General features: G+C 43.0%; 1 long non-coding RNA gene and 1 other non-coding gene across 4 annotated transcripts; both read right to left on the reverse strand.

The window, feature by feature from the left end:
- Positions 1–1,162: 1,162 nt before the first annotated feature.
- On the reverse strand, positions 1,163–12,039 carry LOC102974486 (uncharacterized). Of its 3 annotated transcripts, none has more exons than XR_008619344.1 (4): positions 11,649–12,039; positions 10,496–10,580; positions 7,818–7,891; positions 1,163–1,856 (listed from the first exon to the last, which is right to left on the reverse strand). It is a non-coding gene; the product is annotated as an uncharacterized lncRNA (long non-coding RNA). The 3 variants fall into 3 exon arrangements; XR_008619345.1 differs by lacking the exon at positions 1,163–1,856 and adding an exon at positions 6,056–6,462; XR_008619343.1 differs by lacking the exons at positions 1,163–1,856; positions 7,818–7,891 and adding an exon at positions 9,853–9,942.
- A 5,172-nt stretch (positions 12,040–17,211) lies between these two features.
- On the reverse strand, positions 17,212–17,283 carry TRNAW-CCA (transfer RNA tryptophan (anticodon CCA)). Its single transcript has one exon. It is a non-coding gene; the product is annotated as a tRNA-Trp (tRNA).
- Between the last annotated feature and the right edge of the window lie 2,572 nt (positions 17,284–19,855).

Here is a 19,855-nt window from a genome sequence, read left to right on the forward strand (position 1 = left end):
GTATTTTATTTTATTTTTTGGCCACACCGCGTGGCTTGCAGGATCGTAGTTCCCTGACTATGCATTGAACCTGGGCCCACAGCAGTGAAAGTGCTGAGTCCTAACCACTGGACTGCCAGGGAATTCCCTGGGACCCAGTATTGTTTTTAAAGCTTCTTGGGTGATTTCAATGTGCATCCAAGGTAAATAAATATTGGTTTCAGTGTTTGCAAATGTGCAAATGAACAGATAGACTGTAGGGACACAGAAAAGGAGGATTTTCTGGGCTTAGATTTTTTTCCTTTTTATTTCCTCTCTTTTTTCCCCCTCTTGTTATTTCTCTTTTTATTTCCTCTCTTATTTATTTCCTGGTAATTTTCCTCTTTGGGATCCTGATCCTCCCCACTTTGGCTTCAGGCTGAAACTACTACTCATAGAGCCATCAGCCTCAAACAATGTTCAGTCTGCTCCTCTCATTACTTTTTCTACTGATATTAGATGCTCAGTTCCTTACTGTTTCCCTGACCAAACTAGAGTTTCTCCTTCTGTGCTCCCCTAGAAATTCTCTTCACTGCTTCAGCCATTTGGTTTTGTAACTGAGATATTTACATGTACCTCTTGTCCTCCTCCATACCTAATAACATTTCAAGGAAGATGGTCAATTTTTGTGTGACATAGTCTCATATGTTTTTGTAATATGCCCTGTAATATTTAGAGCAGTTCTATACAATCAGGAGAGAATATATAATTATTTCACGAATTTGCTGCATTCTATTCATCATGAATTTCTTTACGTTGATGAAAGGCTGAATGCACACTGAAGGTTTTCTCACAACTCTTAAATTTGTAGGGTTTTTCTCCTGCATGAATTGTCTGGTGTTGAACAAGAGGAGAACTCTGGCTGAATGCTTTGTCACAATCATCACATGTACATGGTTTCTCTCCAGTATGAGTTCTCTGATGTCCTACACGAGCTGAGCGGTCACGAAAGGCTTTCCCACATTCATTACATTTGTAAGGTTTCTCCCCAGTGTGGGTTCCTTGATGTTGAATAACAGCTGAACAGTAACTGAAGGCCTTCCCACATTCACTACATTCATACAGCTTTTGCCCTGTGTGAGTTCTCTGATGTTGAGTAAGGCCTGACCTGTCGCTAAAGGCTTTCCCACACTCTTTACATCCGTAGGGTTTTTCTCCAGTATGAACCCTTTGATGTTGAATAAGGGATGAGGTGTCAATGAAAGCTTTCCCACACTCCTTGCATTTATAGGGTTTCTCTCTTTCTCATCACATATTCTGTGATGTTGGATAAGGTATGTGCTTTGGTTGAATGCCTTCCCACATTCGTTGCACGCACAGGGCTTTTCTCTGGTATGAATGATATGATGTTGAATAAGGGCTGAACGATGACTGAAAGCTTTTCGACATTCGTGACACTCATAGGCTTTCTCTCCAGTGTGGATTCTCTGTTGCTGGATAAGTGACGAGCTCCAGCTGAAGGCCTTTCCACATTCAGAACATACATATAGCTTCTCTCCTGTATGAATCCTCTGGTGAGTAGTAACTGAAGGACTTGCCACACTCACTGCACTTCCAAGGCTTTTTCACTGAGTAAACTTTCTGATGTTTAATTGTGTTTGAACCTTCCCTGATTTCATTACAATCCTCCATAGTGTTTCTCTTGAGTTTAATTATGACTTGCCAGTTTCCCTGCTGCCTTTGTAATGTGCCTCCACATTCCCAGGCTTTTATCAATCTGAAGTTCCAGGAATCATCCTTTGTAAGTCTTCCTATTATCAGCTCCCTTTCAGATGATACTTCTTCACAGACTTCCTGCTTTGAAAGGGACACTTTCATTTCAGGGATAGATTCAGAATCTGAAATAAATAAAAAGTACAAATGTTTGTGTTCTCCAGGCCGAGAGAAAGAAAACTGCTGAGGTGGCAAGAAGTTAAAGAAAATTAAAATGATGCCTATTTAAAATGTTTATTTGAATGTTCTCAGAAAAAGCTTCATGGCAATGGCAGATGACAAAGTTTCAGTGAATAATAGATGGGAGAATGATGAATGATGAATATGAGGCACAATAAAAGGTCAGACATGAGGATGCTCCACCTGAGAAAATGGACAACTGAACAGACTTAACCAGGGAAGAGGATAAGCAGACAGGATGAGAATAAATGTTAACATTAAAATAACTGCGGAAGTGGAGGGGGGGATGAAAACACAGGTGGAGAGATTGGGCAGCTTTGAAAAAGTTTTGGACAGGAAAATCACTTATAATAATATCACATGGAGACAACTACTTTTGATTTTTTAAATCATCATCTCTAGTCCTTTTTTTTTTTTTTTTTTTTTGTGGTATGTGGGCCTCCCTCTGTTGTGGCCTCTCCCGTTGCGGGGCACAGGCTCCGGACGCGCAGGCTCAGCGGCCATGGCTCACGGGCCCAGCCGCTCCGCGGCACGTGGGATCCTCCCAGACCAGGGCGCGAACTCGGTTCCCCTGCATTGGCAGGCGGATGCGCAACCACTGCGCCACCAGGGAAGCCCTCTAGTCCTTTTTTTAAAATTTTTTTTTGACGTGGACCATTTTTATTTATTTATTTGTTTATTTATTTTTATAAATATTTTTGTAAATTTATTTATTTATTTTATTTATTTTTGGCTTCATTGGGTCTTTGTTGCTGCACACGGGCTAGTTGCAGCGAGCGGGGGCTACTCTTCGTTGTGGTGCACAGGCTTCTTCTCATTGTGGTGGCTTCTTGTTGCAGAGCATGGGCTCTGCTCTAGGCGCATGGGCTTCAGTAGTTGTGGCGCACGGGCTTACTTGCTCCAAGGCATGTGGGATCTTCTCAGACCAGGGATCGAACCCATGTCCCCTTCACTGGCAGGCGGATTCTTAACCACTGCATTGATGTGGACCATTTTTTTAAAGTCTTTATTGAATTTGTTACAATATTGCTTCTGTTTTATGTTTTGGTTTTCTGGCCGTGAGGCATGTGGGATCTTAGCTCCCCGATCAGGGATCAAACCCATACCCCCTGAATTGGAAGGTGAAGTCTTGACCACTGGACCACCAGGGAAGCCCCAACATTTTATAAATTTAAAGTGTACAACATGGTGATTTGACACATGTATTTATTGTAATGTGATTGCCATTGTACCAATAGTTAGCACTTCTATCACTGTCGTATAATTATTTCTTTTTTGTGTTAAAGAGAGTTCTTCAAGCAGAAAATATCTGATACCAGTCAAAAACTTGGACCTAAACTAGGGGTCAGTAAATTATGGCCCACAGGCCAAATCTGGCCACTCCCATTTATTTACATATTGTTTATGGCTGCCTTCATGCTACAATGGCAGAGTTAAGTAGTTGCAACAGAGACTATATGGCCCACAAAGCAGAAAACATTTACTATCTGGTCCTTCACAGAAAAAGTCTGCCAACTCTTGATCTATATTTTTAAAAATGAGGGGTGCTGGGAATGGTATAAATGAAAATATAAAAGTCATTTTTTCTTTTTTTTGTTGACAGTTGTGTTTTTTAAAATTTTTATTGGAATATAGTTGATTTACAATGCTGTGTTAGTTTCTGCTGTATAGCAAAGTGAATCAGTTATACATTTTTTCTTATTTTTAATTGCTGTAAGAGACAATTGACTGTCTTAAACAAAAACAGTTGAAATGTATTGTGGTTTTACAGCATCTGCAAAGGTAAAATGCGTGACAACAACACAAAAGATGGGAGGGAGGAATTAGAAGTTTACCAGAGTAAGGTTCCTCATACTATACATGAAGGGGTATAATATTCTTTAAAGGTATACTGTTATTAAATAAAGAAGGATATTGACAACTGTTGTATAACCGTTTAAAATTTTTTAAAATATTTAATGGTAAGTTAATAGTGGAGATAGGGGCTTCCCTGGTGGCGCACTGGTTGCGCGTCCGCCTGCCAATGCAGGGGAACCGGTTTCGCGACCCGGTCTGGGAGGATCCCACATGCCGCGGAGCGGCTGGGCCCGTGAGCCATGGCTGCTGAGCCTGCGCGTCCGGAGCCTGTGCTCCGCAACGGGAGAGGCCACAACAGAGAGAGGCCCACATACCACAAAAAAAAAAAAAAAAAAAAATAGTGGAGATAAAATGGAATAATAAAAAATAATAAAAAACAGGCAGAAACAGATAAAAATGAACAAGGAAAAGATGGAGGGACTTCCCTGGTGGTGCAGTGGTTAAGAATCCACCTGCCAGATGTTGGACAGTCTTCAGCCACTAGTCTGTCTCCATTCAGCACCAGGAAGCTCACACTGGAGAAAGATGCTACATGTGCAGCCACTGTGCTCTTGGCTTTTTAAAATAATAACCAATGAAAGCTCTGGAGATTAGCCCCTGTGAGGGAGATACCCCCCCAGAAACTGCATCTCATACACCCAGACATGCTCACTAGGGAGATTCACTAGGGAGATTCGCAGTAAGGGCCAGGTTCGTGGGAAACTTTGGTGAACTCAGTTGCACTTTCAGACCTGCCTGGGGCTGTGACTGGAGTTCTGTCACTGACCGTGTGTATTACAGTAGCCGTCCTCCTGCTATTAGCTGGCAGGGAGTATGGTCACTATAGTTAATAATACTGTATTGCATGTTTGAAACTTGCTAAGAGAGTAAATCATAAAAGTTCTCAACACAAAAACTTTTGTAACTATGAGGACAATGTGAAGTAGACCTATTGTGGTGATCATTTTGCAATATAAACAAATACCGAATCATTACGTTGTACATCTGAAACTAATAAATATTATATGTTATTTATAAAAAAAAAAAAAAGGAACCTGCCTGCCAATGCAGGGGACACAGGTTCGATCCCTGGTGCAGGAAGATCCCACATGCCTTGGAGCAACTAAGCCCGTGCGCCACAGCTACTGAGCCTGCACTCTAGAGCCTGCGAGCCACAACTACTGAGCCTGCGTGCCAGTACTACTGAAGCCTGCGCACTCTAGGGCCTGCATGCCGCAACTACTGAACCTGCATGCTGCAACTACTGAAGCCTGCGTGCCTAGAGCCCATGCTCCACAACAAGAGAAGCCACCGCAATAAGAAGCCTATGCACCGCAAGCAAGAGTAGCCCCTGCTCACCTCAACTAGAGAAAGCCCGCGCGCAGCAACGAACACCCAACGCAACAAAAAAAACAAAACAAAAGATGGAGCAAAAACAAAACAGCTAGCTGTATGGGGAATTTAAATACGACCATAACAGTAATTAATTTAAACGTAAATGGTTTATACATACCAATTGAAAATCACAGAGACTGTCAGAATGGATTTAAAAACCAGACCCAATTATACGCTGCCCAAAAGAAACCCACTCTAAATAGTTAAACAAAAAGAACAGGAAAATATAGTATGTGAACACTAATTGAAAGGAAGCTAGAGGGGCCATATTCATATAGGACAAAGTAAACTTCCAAAACAAGGAATATTACCAAGGTCATAAAGGGACATTGTATAATGATAAAGGGGTCAATTCACCAAGAAGACATAACAATTCTTTTTTTTAACATATACGTGTGTATATTCTTTTTCAAATTCTTTTCCCATTTAGGTTGTTACATAATATTGAGCATAATATTCCCTGTGCTATACAGTAGGTCATTGTTGGTTATCCATTTTAAAAGTAGCAGTGTGTACAAGGACTTAACAATTCTTAATGAGTATGTACCTGACAAGAGTTTCAGAATACATCAAGAAAAACTGACAGAACTAAAAGGATAAATAGATAACCCACAACTATAGTTAGAATATGCACACCCCTGTCAGTAATCAATAGAAGCCAATAGACAGGAAATCAGTAAAGATACAGAAGACCTGAATAATACTGTCAACCAACCTGACTTAATTAACATTTATTTTCAAGTGCATATGGAACATTCATCAAGACTACATTATGGATAATACCACAAAACTCAAAAATTTAAAAGAACTGAAATCATACATACATACATACATACATACATCTCTGACCACAACAGAATCACTACAAAATTGAAAACAGAAATTTATTGAAAATTACCTAGAATTTGGGAAATTTGTAAACGATCCATGAGTCAAAGAGGAAATCACAAGTGGAAACAGAAATTATTTTGAATTGAATGGAAATGAAAACACCACATATCAAAATTGTGGAATGCAGCTAAACTCAAAGGAAATTTATAGCATTACGTGTTCATATTAGAAGAGAAGAAAGATCTTATACAAATGATCACTTTTTTTTTTTTTTTTTGCGGTATGTGGGCCTCTCACTGTTGTGGCCTCTCCTGTTGCAGAGCACAGGCTCCAGACGCGCAGGCTCAGCGGCCATGGCTCACGGGCCTAGCCGCTCCGCGGCATGTGGGATCTTCCCGGACCAGGGCACGAACCTGCATCCCCTGCATCGGCAGGTGGACTCTCAACCACTGCGCCACCAGGGAAGCCCCAAATGATCACTTTGAGAAACTAAAAAAGGAGAGCAAATTAGAGGAGAAAAATAATAAAGATAAGTGCTTAGTGAATAAAATTGAAAACAGAAAACAATAGAATCAATGAAATCAAAATCTGGTTCTTGGAAAAGAACAACAAAATTGTTAAACTCCTAGAAGACCAACAAAATTAAAACAGAAAAGATAAAGATTACCAATATCAGGAATGAAAGATGGGAAATCATTACCAGAGCTAGTTCAAGAATAGATAATTTGAATGATCCTATAACTAGCAAGGGACCTGGATTCAAGGTTAAAAACTTTCCAATAAAGCAAATTCAAGACCCAGATGGCTTTACTTGATTGAGCTTTTGGTGTCATATCTAATAAAATTTTGCCTTATAAAAAGTCATAAAGAGGACTTCCCTGGTGGCGCAGTGGTTAAGAATCCACCTACCAATGCAGGGGACACGGGTTCGAGCCCTAGTCCAGGAAGATCACACATGCCGCGGAGCAACTAAGCCCATGCCCCACAGCTACTGAGCCTGCGCTCTAGAGCTTGTGAGCCACAACTACTGAGCCCGTGTGACAAAACTACTGAAAGCCCACGTGCCTAGAGCCCGAGCTCCAAAACAAGAGAAGCCACCACAATGAGATGCCCACATACTGCAACAAAGAGTAGCCTCTGCTCACTGCAACTAGAGAAAGCCCACGCACAGCAACAAAGACCCAACGCAGCCAAAAATAAATAAATAAAATAAATAAATTGATTTTAAAAAAAGGTCATAAAGACTGTCACTAATGTTTCTTCTAGAAGTTTTATAGTTTTAGGTTTTATACCTAGGTCTGTGATACATTTGATTACTTACTATATAACGGTGGGAGTTATGGATTGAAGTTCTGTTTTTTTTTTTGCATGTGGATGTACAATTGTTCCAGCACCATTTATTGAAAAGATTCGCCTTTTAACATTGAATTGCTTTTGCATCTTTGTCAGAAATTAACTGAACATATATATGTGGGTTTACTTCTGGACTATCTGTTGTGTTCCAATGATTCACCTCTATCTTTTTACCAATACCACATCGTTTTAATTACTACAGCTTTATAAGTCTTAAAAATCAATATATAATGAAGCTGTCCTTTTTTATTTCCACATATGGTGGACTTTTACTTGCCAAAAGAGAAAACAAACCCAATTATGAGCTCAAAGTGACCAGGGATCCCCTAGGGGCTCAGGGCTCTCTGGATCTTAAGCAAAACTACGGCATTTAGATGCCATTAGTTATAGAAGAAGCTTATGTCCCGGTAAGCAATATGTATGAAATAACTTCCTTAGACCAAAATACTAGGCTCCCACAATTCTCCACTTTCATATCCATGCCCATGTACCTTTGGGCAGAATTCAGCTGTTCCTCCTCCACATGGGTGAAGTTCATTTCCTCATCCTTGACTGTTGTCAATTCCTGGAAGAATAAGCACATTCTTGTAGGACTTGGTAATCCTTGAGGGAAGAGAACAATCTAGAACAGGAAGTGTATTTTAATCTGAAGGTTAAAGCTTATTTTAAGCATTTTAATGGAATATTCTAAATTTGCTAAGTGTTAGTCTGTGACAGGGAAAATAATAATAGCTAACATCTATAATTTATTTTGCACGTACTAAGTCCTTTGAACTACCTTTTGTAATAACTATATTAGGTAAGCACTATCGTTAACATTATTTACAGATGTTAAGGATCAGATCTGAGATTTGGACCCAGGCATTCTGACTCCAAATCTATACTCTTTTTTTTTTACTTATTTTTTATACAATTTTTAGAGGTTACTTTCCATTTACAGTTGTTACAAAATATTGGCTATACTCCCTATGTTGTACAACACATTCTTGAGCCTATTTTACACCCAATAGTTTGTACCTCCCACTCCCCCACGGGTATACTGCCCCTCCCCTGCCACTGGTAACCACTAGTTTATTCTCTACATCTGTGTGTCTACAAAGCTATACCCCTTTTTTTTTCTTTTTGGCCTAGACGCACGGTTTGTGGGATCTTAGTTCCCTGACCAGGGATTGAACCCAGGCCCTAGCAGTGAAAGCACCGAGTCCTAACCACTGGACCTCCAGGGAATTCCCCTGCAAAGCTATACTCTTAATTACGCTCTTCTATCTCTTACATGTATTACTAAATAAATTGAATATAAAGTAACCATTGAATGACAAATAAATGTCAGTTACTAATAATGTTATAAATGGGATAAGTCTCAGAAATGTAATTTATACTGATTCCTGGAATGTTCTGAGATTTTATAGAAATTCAGCTTGATATACTGAATAGAGAGTCATGCTACTCAAATAGACGCTTCTTCTTTCTCTGTACTTAGGGTCATGACTTCTAGTTCTCCTTTAGTAATTAAAGTTGCTCTGAATGAGTGGATTTATTGACCTGAAATTGAAAATGATCAACTGTTCTAAGATTCATACTCTTATGTTATATTGACAGTCACACGACTGTACTTTGTTGACCAAAATTAATTGGAGAATGCTTTCTGGGAAAGTCAGTCAATAGAATAGATTACCACCTGTAACTCACAGGATTATTAATCTAAAATCAATGAAGTAATGTTTGAAAAGTGTCTCTAAGTATTGGAGTTCCCCAGAGCCAGCCCTTAGGCATCTACTCTTTCATCTGCTCTTACATTCCTATAAACAATCTGCTGATTCTCCCATCTTTAAAAAAAAAACCAACCTACTGGTCTTACTATTCCCTCCAGCTATCACCGCACTTCTCTCCTTTAGAGTAAAACTCTCCAAAATAGCTGTCTGTAGTCCCTGGCTCCAATTTTTCTCTTCCTATTTTCTTCTGAAACCATTCCAATCAGGCTTTCACTCCTACCACTCCCTGAAATTGTTCTTGGCAGTCACCAATGAACTTCCCATTTTAAAATCCACTTGTCAATTCTCAGGCTTCATCTTGCTTGACTTAGCAGCAGCATTTAACACAGCTGATTACCCCCTGCTCCTTGAAACCCTTTCTTCAACTGGTTACCAGGATGCCAGACTTTTGGCTTCCCCTTGCCTCACTGGCCACATCATCTCAGTCTCCTTTGCTGGCTCCACTTCCCCTGACCTGGAAGTGTTGGAAGCTATAGGCCTCAGTAATAAGATCTCACCTCTTTTCCATCTATACTTATTCCCTTAGTGATCACAGTTTCATAGTTTAAAATACCATTCACACAGATTAATCACTCCCAAATTTAAAGTTCCAACTGGACTTCTTCCCAGAGCTTTGAGTTTCCAAGGAAAATTCACTTTCATTCAGTCCTCCAGATGGGATTTCCATGAACCTCTGAAGCAAGATGAAAGAAATGAGAACACACTATGAACACCAAGCTGAGATTTCAGGGGAGGGAGATTAAACTCAATCTTGCCTGGAACTCAACAGGAAGGGGCTCTACGGTAGGCTCCACTTCTTCTGTGCTCTGTTTTGGGGGCAGAGAAGCATCCTCAGTACTCATAGCTGGAAGGAGTAGGAAAAAAGCCATGAAGGAGATAAACTATATCTTCCCACTTCCAAATTCACTAGGACAAAAGCTATCACAAGACAGATGAATTATATACATAAGGCCTACTCTACTTAACTCAAAAAGCTCAGATAGAGTAAGACAATAACATGTAAGTGCTTTGACCAAAAAGTTAAACTCATGGACCCATAATATCTCAACCTTTTGGAACAATCTAATGGGAGTGGAAGAGTATGACCTGTTCTTTAGCACAAAAGCAAGCACTACGGAATATTCTCCTTTCCACGGATTCAGAGGGAAGGGAATGTGGATGAGAACAGAAATGTGGAAAAAGGAAGATGAGACAGGGGGGTATGCTATACAAGGAGCCTACTTATAGATTTCCAAACATCGTACCTTACTGAGTTTCTCTACTTTGGGGCCTTCTCCTGACATGTGTCTGCTTCCCTTTTCTTTCAGGCAGAGGCAACTAACCTTTTCATTCTCATCAAGGGTATTTCCTCCACTTGTCCCCACCTTCAACTCCATGTTTATTTCTGTAATTCTTACCTTTTTCTTCAACTTCAATGGTCAGATGATCTATGATCAGCTTCTCTTTGTTGTCCTGATATTGCTATGACTTCCTCCTTATTCACTGTTTTAGATGAGATAAACATGGACTTTTCAGCAATATATAGTCTGCTTCTTTGTATATCATTCAGCTCTACCTGAAAGCTCTGGAGAGAGATTTTGGGGTAGGCCTGCCCCCCTCTGGAATTGATTCCTACTCCCTGGGGCATCTCCCTCTACCTCTACTCCTAGGAGCCTTATTATTTTGCTTAGAACCCTTATAATTTAGCCTAAATCAACCTTCACAGCTGAAAGACCCTCCTCTGGAGTACTAAGGTCAGTCACTGGATTCCACACCGAGGCAAAAACAGGAGAGCACCGGGGCAGTGAACTGTGAACTTCAGTCACACACCCGGTTCCAGACGGTGCACAAACTCTCATGAGACCCTCAAGCACAGAAGTGGCCATTAGCTGGCCTGTGAATAATGTGTCAGTAACTGCAAGCAGGGCTCCCACAGTTGCCTTATCTTTTCCTATTCATAAACACCAGGCAATTGATAGATGGGGCCCTTCCTTACGCATTAAGACCCTGAAAATATACAGGCCGGGATTCCCTTCCACGTTGAGTCAAACCCCAAATACAGGCAGGCCCAAAAACTCTGATAGAGCAAAGCACAGAAGGGGAATGAGTAAGACACGGACCCCATTCTTTTCTTTCTGTCCCCAAAGTTCAGAACCTTAAGAATCTAGGTGGAGTGGCAAGATCCACCAACGAGAGGAATTCGCGCTCTCCACACCTCGAAAGCCTAGTCCTCGGGCCTCCGCACTCCCCTTCCCAGAATCCCTCGGTGTGCCACGCCCCCCTCAGGCTCCCGGACTCCATTTCCCAGAGCGCTTAGCGGCAACCTCGCTTCCGGGACTCCCCTTCGCTCAAAGCAAGGCTCCTGAAGCCGGCTAGCTACCCAGCGGGAAATACCCCAAAGGAGCGCGCGGAGCTCCGGGGGTCGGGACCGGGACGCAGGCACGGCCCAGTCCTGACCCTGCCGAGGCCGGAACCTGAGAGCCCGGCCCGCGCTGCGGCGGGAGGCATTAGAGCCGCGCGCCCGACGGGCGGGTCGCGGAGATCCGCGCCTCTAACCCGGTTTTCTCTTACCCCCGGACGCGCTGCGGACCCGGCTCCGGCCCCAGGGCTAGACTCCCGCCGGGCTGCGCTCTGGGAGGGGCGGGAAGGGCGGACACAGTCGCCTTCCGGACCCACTGAGCTGCGGGGAGACAAAAGGCTCAAGCCCGAGGCTCCGTCTGGAGTCGCATCTGCGCACTTGGAGGCGACCGCGCCGGGTCGGGGGTCCCGGCGGAAGGACTCCACTTCCCAGAGGACTCGGGGACACCGGTGCCTGTCCTGGGAGCGCCTGCAGAGCGAGGGGAGAGAACTGCGGGCCTTTCCTGTCGGCCTCGAAATGGAGATTATTCCGCACCTGATAGCTCTCTTTTCTGAATAAACTGAGACGCTGTTGTTTAAAAGCTCAGAGTGATTTGAGTGTCTGATTATTCGTTGGGAGTGGGCGATGGGGACCTGTGACACATAGTCTTTTTCCTAGTATTTCTCATTCTTTCTTATAATAAAGCCTCAAATCTGGACACCGAGCGCTAGTGCTGATTTTGTTGAAAGCATTTTGTATGATTTAAAAAGCATCGTCACGGGTGAGCAGCCGTTGTCCTGATAGGAGAGATATAAAAGAAGAAGCATGGTTAGGAATGAGTTCACAAGGAAAGTTAGATGTGAGAAAGAAGCAAGTAGGGAGGTTGGCTCTGAAGTGGAGGCTTGTGCGGACCTAGGAACGTAAGTACTGTACTGGGAGGGCCACTCCCTGGAGCCAAAGATCAACCAAGATAAAAGATACTTCTTCCTACACTGTCAGAAACACTCGGGGCTTTAGCTTCTAGTTCTTCACAGAAATCCAGGGAAGCCCATCTCATTTCTTTCTTTTTTAAAAAAAAAATAAATTTATTTATTTTTCTTTTTGGCTGCGTTGGGACTTTGTTGCTGCGCGCGGGCTAAGCAGCAAACGGGGGCTACTCTTCGTTGCGGTGCCCGGGCTTCTCATTGGGTGGCTTCTCTTGTTGCAGAGCACGGGCTCTAGGCGCGGGCTTCAGTAGTTGTGGCACTCAGGCTCAGTAGTTGTGGTGCACGGGCTTAGTTGCTCTGTGGCATGTGGGATCTTCCCGGACCAGGGCTCGAACCGTGTCCCCTGCATTGGCAGGCGGATTCTTAACCACTGCACCACCAGGGAAGCCTAAACCCCTTGTATTTCAATTACCGTTCTAGTCCAAATTACCATAGTCACCTGAACAGTCTCCACATCTAATCTTGCCTTTCTTCAATCTGTGCTATTCAAAGCAGCCTAGATGAAGATTTAAAAATTACATCTGTTTATGTCACTCTTCCCGGAACGCTTCAGTGTCTCCCTCTGCCCTGGAGTAAGGTGTAAACTCCTTAACACAGTTTATAAAACCCTGCCTAATCTGGCTCTGCCAATCCTGAATTATCTGTGGCTACCTTCCTACCTTTCTCTACACTCACATCACATGGGCGTTTTAGTATCTCACATCCCAAACTTTTGCTCTCCCTTAGTCTGCACATTCTGTTTAGAACATCTCCCTCTAGTTACCCTTCAGATTTCAGTTCAAATGTCACTTCTTCAGAGAAGCCTTCCCTTCCCCATCCTTCCCCTTAGTTCAAATTAATTCTATTGCAGAACCCTGTTCTTTCTCTCCATAGAATTGCCACAATTTATAATCATACATTTTTTTTTTGTTATTTAATGTACACAGACACACCAGAATGGGTGTCAACAGCTTGGAAGAAAATCCCAGAGACAATAGTGGAACATACTTAAGAAGTGCTTTATTACAATAGTCTTGGTGACAAGGAAAATGATACTGGGTGAAAAAAACATGGGCACAGACAACACTGAGTGGAAAAATGATTCAGAATAGGATTCAGAGTGTGAAGAGTTTAGCGATGCCTTAACCATTTTATTTTCCTCTCTATGTGAGTACAAGAGTCATATCATTTTAAATGTTTGATTAAAATTATGTCTAAGTCTAAAAGGGACCTATTAATAACATGAACTAAAAGGTCAAAGTGATAATAAAATAGTATGTTATAATTTAGTTGGCAGTGTTTTTTCTTTATTGGTGGCACGAAAAATAATGGTGCATCTTATAATTCCATGGTGTCTTAGAATCCATGGAATACTCCAGGTTGTTTACTACTGACTTTGTGAACTGTAAAATGAAAAATTCTGAAATAAATCATCTCTAGGACCTCTTCTTGTTCTGTTGTTTGGTGCTTCTCTGTGTTAAGGCCTGGATCTCAATGCTGATGGCGGGTAGAGTCAGGGGACTTGGCTCTGCTTGTTAAATGCCTTATTCCTTTTTTTTTTAAATTGTGATCTTTTTAAAATTGAAGTATAGTTAATTTACAATGTTGTCTTAGTTTCAGGTGTATAGCAAAGTGATTCAGTTATATATATATTTTTTAACACTTAAGTAAATTTTAATGGCATGGTAAATTGGCAAAGAAAATTTTTATACCAGTTGGACGAAATACAGTGTAACCATGAATAATATGCAATATCCACTCCTAGGTATATATCCCAGAGAAATAAAAAAATATGCCCACATAACATCTTATAGTATGTGAATGTCCATAGCAGCATTATTCACAGTAGCCAAAAACTGGAAACAACCCAAATGTCCATCAACTGATGAATATATATATAAAATGAGGTCCATCCATACAATGGAATATTATTAAGCAATGAGAAGGAACGAAGTAGTGACACAGGCTACAACATGGGTGAACCTTGAAAACATTAAGTGAAAACATCTAAGTAAGAGAAACCAGGCCCAGAAGGTCACGTATTGTGTAACTTCATTTATAGGAAACATCCGGAATAGGGATATCTATGGAGACAGAAAGTAGACAGATGAATGATTGCATAGGGCTGGACAGGACAGTGGGTGTGAGGAAATGGGTAGTGACTGCTAATGGGTAAAGGGTTGCTCTCGGTGGTTATAAAAATGTTCTAAAATCGATTGTGGTCATGACCGTACAAGTCTGTGAATATACCCAGAGCTGTTTATTGTACACTTTAAAAAGCTGAATTATATTGCATGTGAATTATATCTCAATAGAGATGTTTTAAAAGACACATTAAATTTATAGGTAATAACTGTTAGCATAGTATCACGGGGGAAATTGTTTTACATGAAGATTCTTACAAGAGAATGATGTGTAAGGACATATAGACAGAAAAATCCCAGTGAAGTTACACATCATGGCAAGAGCATTGGTTTTCTCTGAGATGTTTGAATTTGGGTCATTTTAAGTTTTCTCATCACCATGTCCTGTATCGACAAATTTTCTATTAAAGAGCATATTTTACTGTTTAAAAGAAAAAAATAGTAATTGCCTTCTTTTCAAAATAGGGCAAAATAAAACACTCTTCCTCATAGGTGTGACTCAAGTACATTCTTGTGTGAAGGGCTGGAGGAAGAGGGTCCCCACATCGTCTCTTCAGTCTCTACTTTGTGTTTTGCTGGTCACATGTCAGAATCTCTTCAGATAAATTATGAGACTGGGGCCTCCCTGAGAGCCTGATCTATTTTATCCTCTGACCCGTCCCCAGCTCCTAGAAGGGTGCTTGGACATCCTAGAACATCATGTGTGTGTTATCCTGTCATGATTATGCAAATGTTTGGGAATTAAATTATTATGACCCCTCTTAGAGTCACTCTAGAGAGGAGGAAACCTTCAGAGGCGAAGCATCCCGCACAGACAGCGGATTCCCCGAGCAGCGCCCCTGTTTCTGTTTACAGAAGACCCGGCACGGCCATTGCTGCAGGTCAGGAAGTTTCAGACATTTGGACGTACGCAAGGGAGGGAGGGCCGGTCAAGCACGACCGTCCCCAGGCAGGTGACATGGGGAGTCAGTCCTGCAGGTCACATCCAGGAACGTGAAGGAGGAGAGAGCACAGGTCTGGTCCCCAGGCCACTTTTGTGTCCTCGCAGTAGGCCCGGCTCCAGCTATGGATCCAGGACCTTCCGCAAAGCGCGCTCTTCCCAAGTGAAGACGATTGACCTCGGCGTTGCCTTCCATGCGCTGCCCTCCCGCTTTCCCTGGGTAGGTAGAACTTCCCCCTGGCGCTCACTGATCCTTAGGGAGCTCCTGTGACAAAGGGAACTCTCGCCGTCCCACCTCACGTTCCTCTGCCTTAGTGGCTGCAGGAACCTCAGTCTCGGAGAAGGGGCTGGACCACCAGCGCAGTTTGGAGGATGGCCAGAGCCTGAAAAGCTCCAGGGACCGCGAGCTGTTTCCGGAGGCGAAGGCAAGTGTTCTCCGAGCCCCTTCCCCTAACCCTGTCTACCTTTACTTTTTCCACCTTTCCACCTTGCTTTCTACACGCCCATGACGTAAAGACAAGAAGTGCAGAGAGAACCCCAAACCCTCTGGACGCATGGAGAGCAAACATTGAATTCTGCAAGGGAGAAGTGAGGAAGTTAGCATGTGATAAATATCCAAAACGGACCAGCATTTGTGGCTTCGTGGCACAAAGGTAGCGCATGTGTCTCTAGATCAGAAGGTTGAGGGTTCAAATCACTTTGGTATCCAAGTAGATATTACCCCTCAGTTCTGAGATTTCACCAATCATCGACCTTTTAAAAAAGAGGCTTTTTTTTTTTTTTTTTTTTTTTTTTTTGCCTCGCGGCTTGTGGGATTTTAGTTCCCCGACCAGGGTTTGAACCCGGGCCCTCCGCAGTGAGAGCGCGGAGTCCTCACCACTGGACCGCCAGGGAACTCCCTAAAAGAGAATTATTTACCTATCTATTTATTCATCAAACTCAGCAAAGGACAGACTTTTTTAAATGGAAGGGGCTTGAGGCTGGCTTAATTAATTAAGTGAAAGCTTAATCCTGGTAAGTCTGCAACCGTCCCCATTTCTGCCAGCCTGGGTTTTTCCTTTTTGAGGTCGTGACCACTCGTTTGTATCTGGAACTTGATTGTTTCATATCCCTCTAGGAGAGATGCATTTAAATGAATCCTAAGTGACAACGTGGTAAATGCCAGGGTAGCTTTCCACTCCCACAGAATTCAGAAACTCGGCCCTCGACATAATAGACTTTGAATCAACTTCACGGCATTTTCTCTTTAACCACAACGCTCAGGGGCTTTTAACAGAGGAAGCTCAAATCATGAAGTCTGTTTGGTGGTGGCATTTGAGGTGGGGAGGGGGGACAGGGAAACTGACTTCATCAAATGACTCCAATATCAACCCAGAGAGACTGTGCCATAACCGTCTGGGGACCCAATAAAACTACGTCCACGTCAGAGTGAATTCGTTAACAAAGTCTCCTCTTGCCGTTTTAATGTCCTATCTGAAGTCGTCTGATGTCCTACCTGAAGCTTAGTCCCGATAAGGAAAAGGATGGAACGACCTCAATTTCGGCTCACCTGGGTTTTTCTTCCCTTTCAGATCATCCTTATCTTTCTGTTAAGTGCCTGTGCATTGCTGAGTTGTTCACAAGAAGTTTCTCTGGACTAAAGAAAAGGTAAGAGAAAATCCACGGCTGGGAGCCCGCAGACCGACGCTTGATTACTTTTGTTCACTACTGAATTTATCCCTTGGGGCAAGAGAAAAAGACACAACCTTGACCCCGACGTGATTTGAACACGCAACCTTCTGATCTGGAGTCAGACGCGCTACCGTTGCGCCACGAGGTCTTGGGAATGGCCTTATTTTTTATGCCTTAGAGGGACAATTTCAGCGGTTGCCAGGTGCAGCGTCCAGTATTTATTTCTTTTACTGCTGTCACTACGGCTTGGGATTGACTGTGAGTTCTTTGTCCCTTTTATAACGAGGCTATTCAAAGCGAGATATAAATGTAAATGAAGCAGGTGGGAAGCCGAGGGCTCAGGGCATACTCGCCCTCGTAATTCGGGAACCCCACTTCCCTTACGGAGGCTTTAAAGGAACGATGTTTGGGAAGAGACTGGAAAATAAGCAGCTCAGCTCCCAGGGGAGGCAGGGTGGGGTGATCAGCTCTCCGGGTTCTCTTGTCCCAGTTCTTCTGCATGTGGAGCGCAGGGAGGACTTGTACGTGGGTCACACCTACGGAGGAACGCTATTTCCCTTTACCAAAAGGGCGCTTAGAAGGGTTGTTTTTTTTTTTTCTTTAAAAAATAACATATTCAGGGGAGAGGGATAAATCAGGAGTCTGGGATTAACATATCCCCACTACTCTACATAAAATAAACAAGCACCTACTGTATAGCACAGGAAGCTATACTCAATATCTTGTCATAACCTAGAATGGAAAAGAATCTAAAAAAGAATATATAGGGCTTCCCTGGTGGCGCAGTGGTTGGGGGCCCGCCTGCCGATGCAGGGGACACGGGTTCTTGCCCCGGTCCGGGAGGATCCCACGTGCCGCGGAGCCTGCGCGTCCGGAGCCTGTGCTCCGCAGCGGCAGAGGCCACAGCAGTGAGAGGCCCACGTAACGCAAAAAAAAAAAAAAAAAAAGAATATATATATATATATTTATATATTTGTGTGTATATATATATATAATATATATAACTGAATCACTTTGCTGTACACCTGAAACTAACACATTATAAAGCAACTGTACTTCAGTAAAATTTTTTAAAAAACAAAAAAATTTTAAAGTAACATATTCATTGTAGAAATCTCATCAGACACAAAACAAAACAAAAACCACTACAATAAGGAGTGCTGAGCGCCTGCAGGCACCCGGCTCTGTACACCTTGCCGCCCCACGTGATCTTCCAGGTGAAAGAACAGAGGGGTGGGGGAGGGGAGATCAATGCTGTGTGGTTGGGCTGTCGGAGGTACCCAGGGATAACAGATTTCGCGCTTCGTTCGCTGGGCAGAGAGTAGAGGGGGAGGAGCCGGCATCCGGGAGGTTCTGGACACAGGGAGTCGTGTGACAGCCAGAGTCCCTGACTTGGGCTTCACAAAGGCCTCCTGGATGAAGTAGAAGGCTGATCTCTCCATTTCCTTGCTGGCGTAACCGGAACCTTCCATTTCCGAGTTTTCAGAACAGAATGATGACTTCGAGTTGGGAACAAAGAATAGTTCAGATATTCCCTCATTTGTGTGTCACATCTTTAGGCAGTCGGACTAGCCTGGTTGAGGATGCTTTAGACTGAAGACTCGAGGGCCTCTGGTTCTATACTGGGTTCCAGAAGGGCATCTCTCCCCCCACTCCACACCCCCACCCCATATCCAGGCCTCCTGGAAGACGTTTAGACGGTCCCATGTCATTTGTAAAAGAACACCCACGGCAAGGCTTCCACTGTACGTCCTGCAGTGAATTTGCTGCAGCGGCTGAAGAACAGGCCTCAGACTCCTCGGTATTTCTCAGAGGTTGGACAGAGCCAGTTAAAGTTGCAACACGAAGAAAAATACTTGTTGTTTCAAGAATGTATTTTATTTTCAAATTATAACAAGTGGTACTAGTGTCCCTTTATATTAGAGATATAGAGTTACTGGTTGTAAAGGAGCTCTAGATATATCGCCTACTAAGATATAGAGAGAGGTAATATATATTATACATATATGTATTTTTTCTTTTTAGTGAGGGTCGATTTAAAGATAACAGAACAGGGAATTCCGTGGCGGTTCAGTGGTTGAGACTCCGCGCTTCTACTGCAGGGGTCCCGGGTTCAATCCCTGGTCGGGGAACTAAGATCCCGTAAAGCCTCGCGGCGCGGCCAGAAATAAAAATAAAATAAAACGTCCACCCAAATTTCGCTGAAGCCGAAACCTCCAGATACATAGCCTAATCCTTGCCCACCCCAATTGGTTATTGAGATAGTCCAGGGGAGAAAGAAGGTTAACACTACTAAGGTAGTAGTAAAAATTAAAGAACTGCACTGTTTGGAGTTTTATTTTGGAGGAACAATGCACAAGACTTATATTGGATTGTTCATGATGCAAGGAGATAAATGGTGAGGAAATGCCTCTGGAGTTGGGCATAGAGTAACTAGGTGAACAGTGGTACAATTTATTTAAAATGATGGGAAATCTTAGAATAAAGATAGAATGAGGGGAAAGAACAAGATTTTAATGTTGGATTATTATTATTATTATTTTTTTTTTTTTGCGTTACACGGGCCTCTCACTGTTGTGGCCTCTCCCGTTGCGGAGCACAGGCTCCGGACGCGCAGGCTCACGGGTCCAGCCGCTCCGCGGCATGTGGGATCTTCCCGGACCGGGGCACGAACCCGTGTCCCCTGCATCGGCAGGCGGACTCTCAACCACTGCGCCACC

The sequence above is a fragment of the Physeter macrocephalus genome, chromosome 14 (assembly GCF_002837175.3).
Source record: "Physeter macrocephalus isolate SW-GA chromosome 14, ASM283717v5, whole genome shotgun sequence".
NCBI lineage: Eukaryota > Metazoa > Chordata > Mammalia > Artiodactyla > Physeteridae > Physeter > Physeter macrocephalus.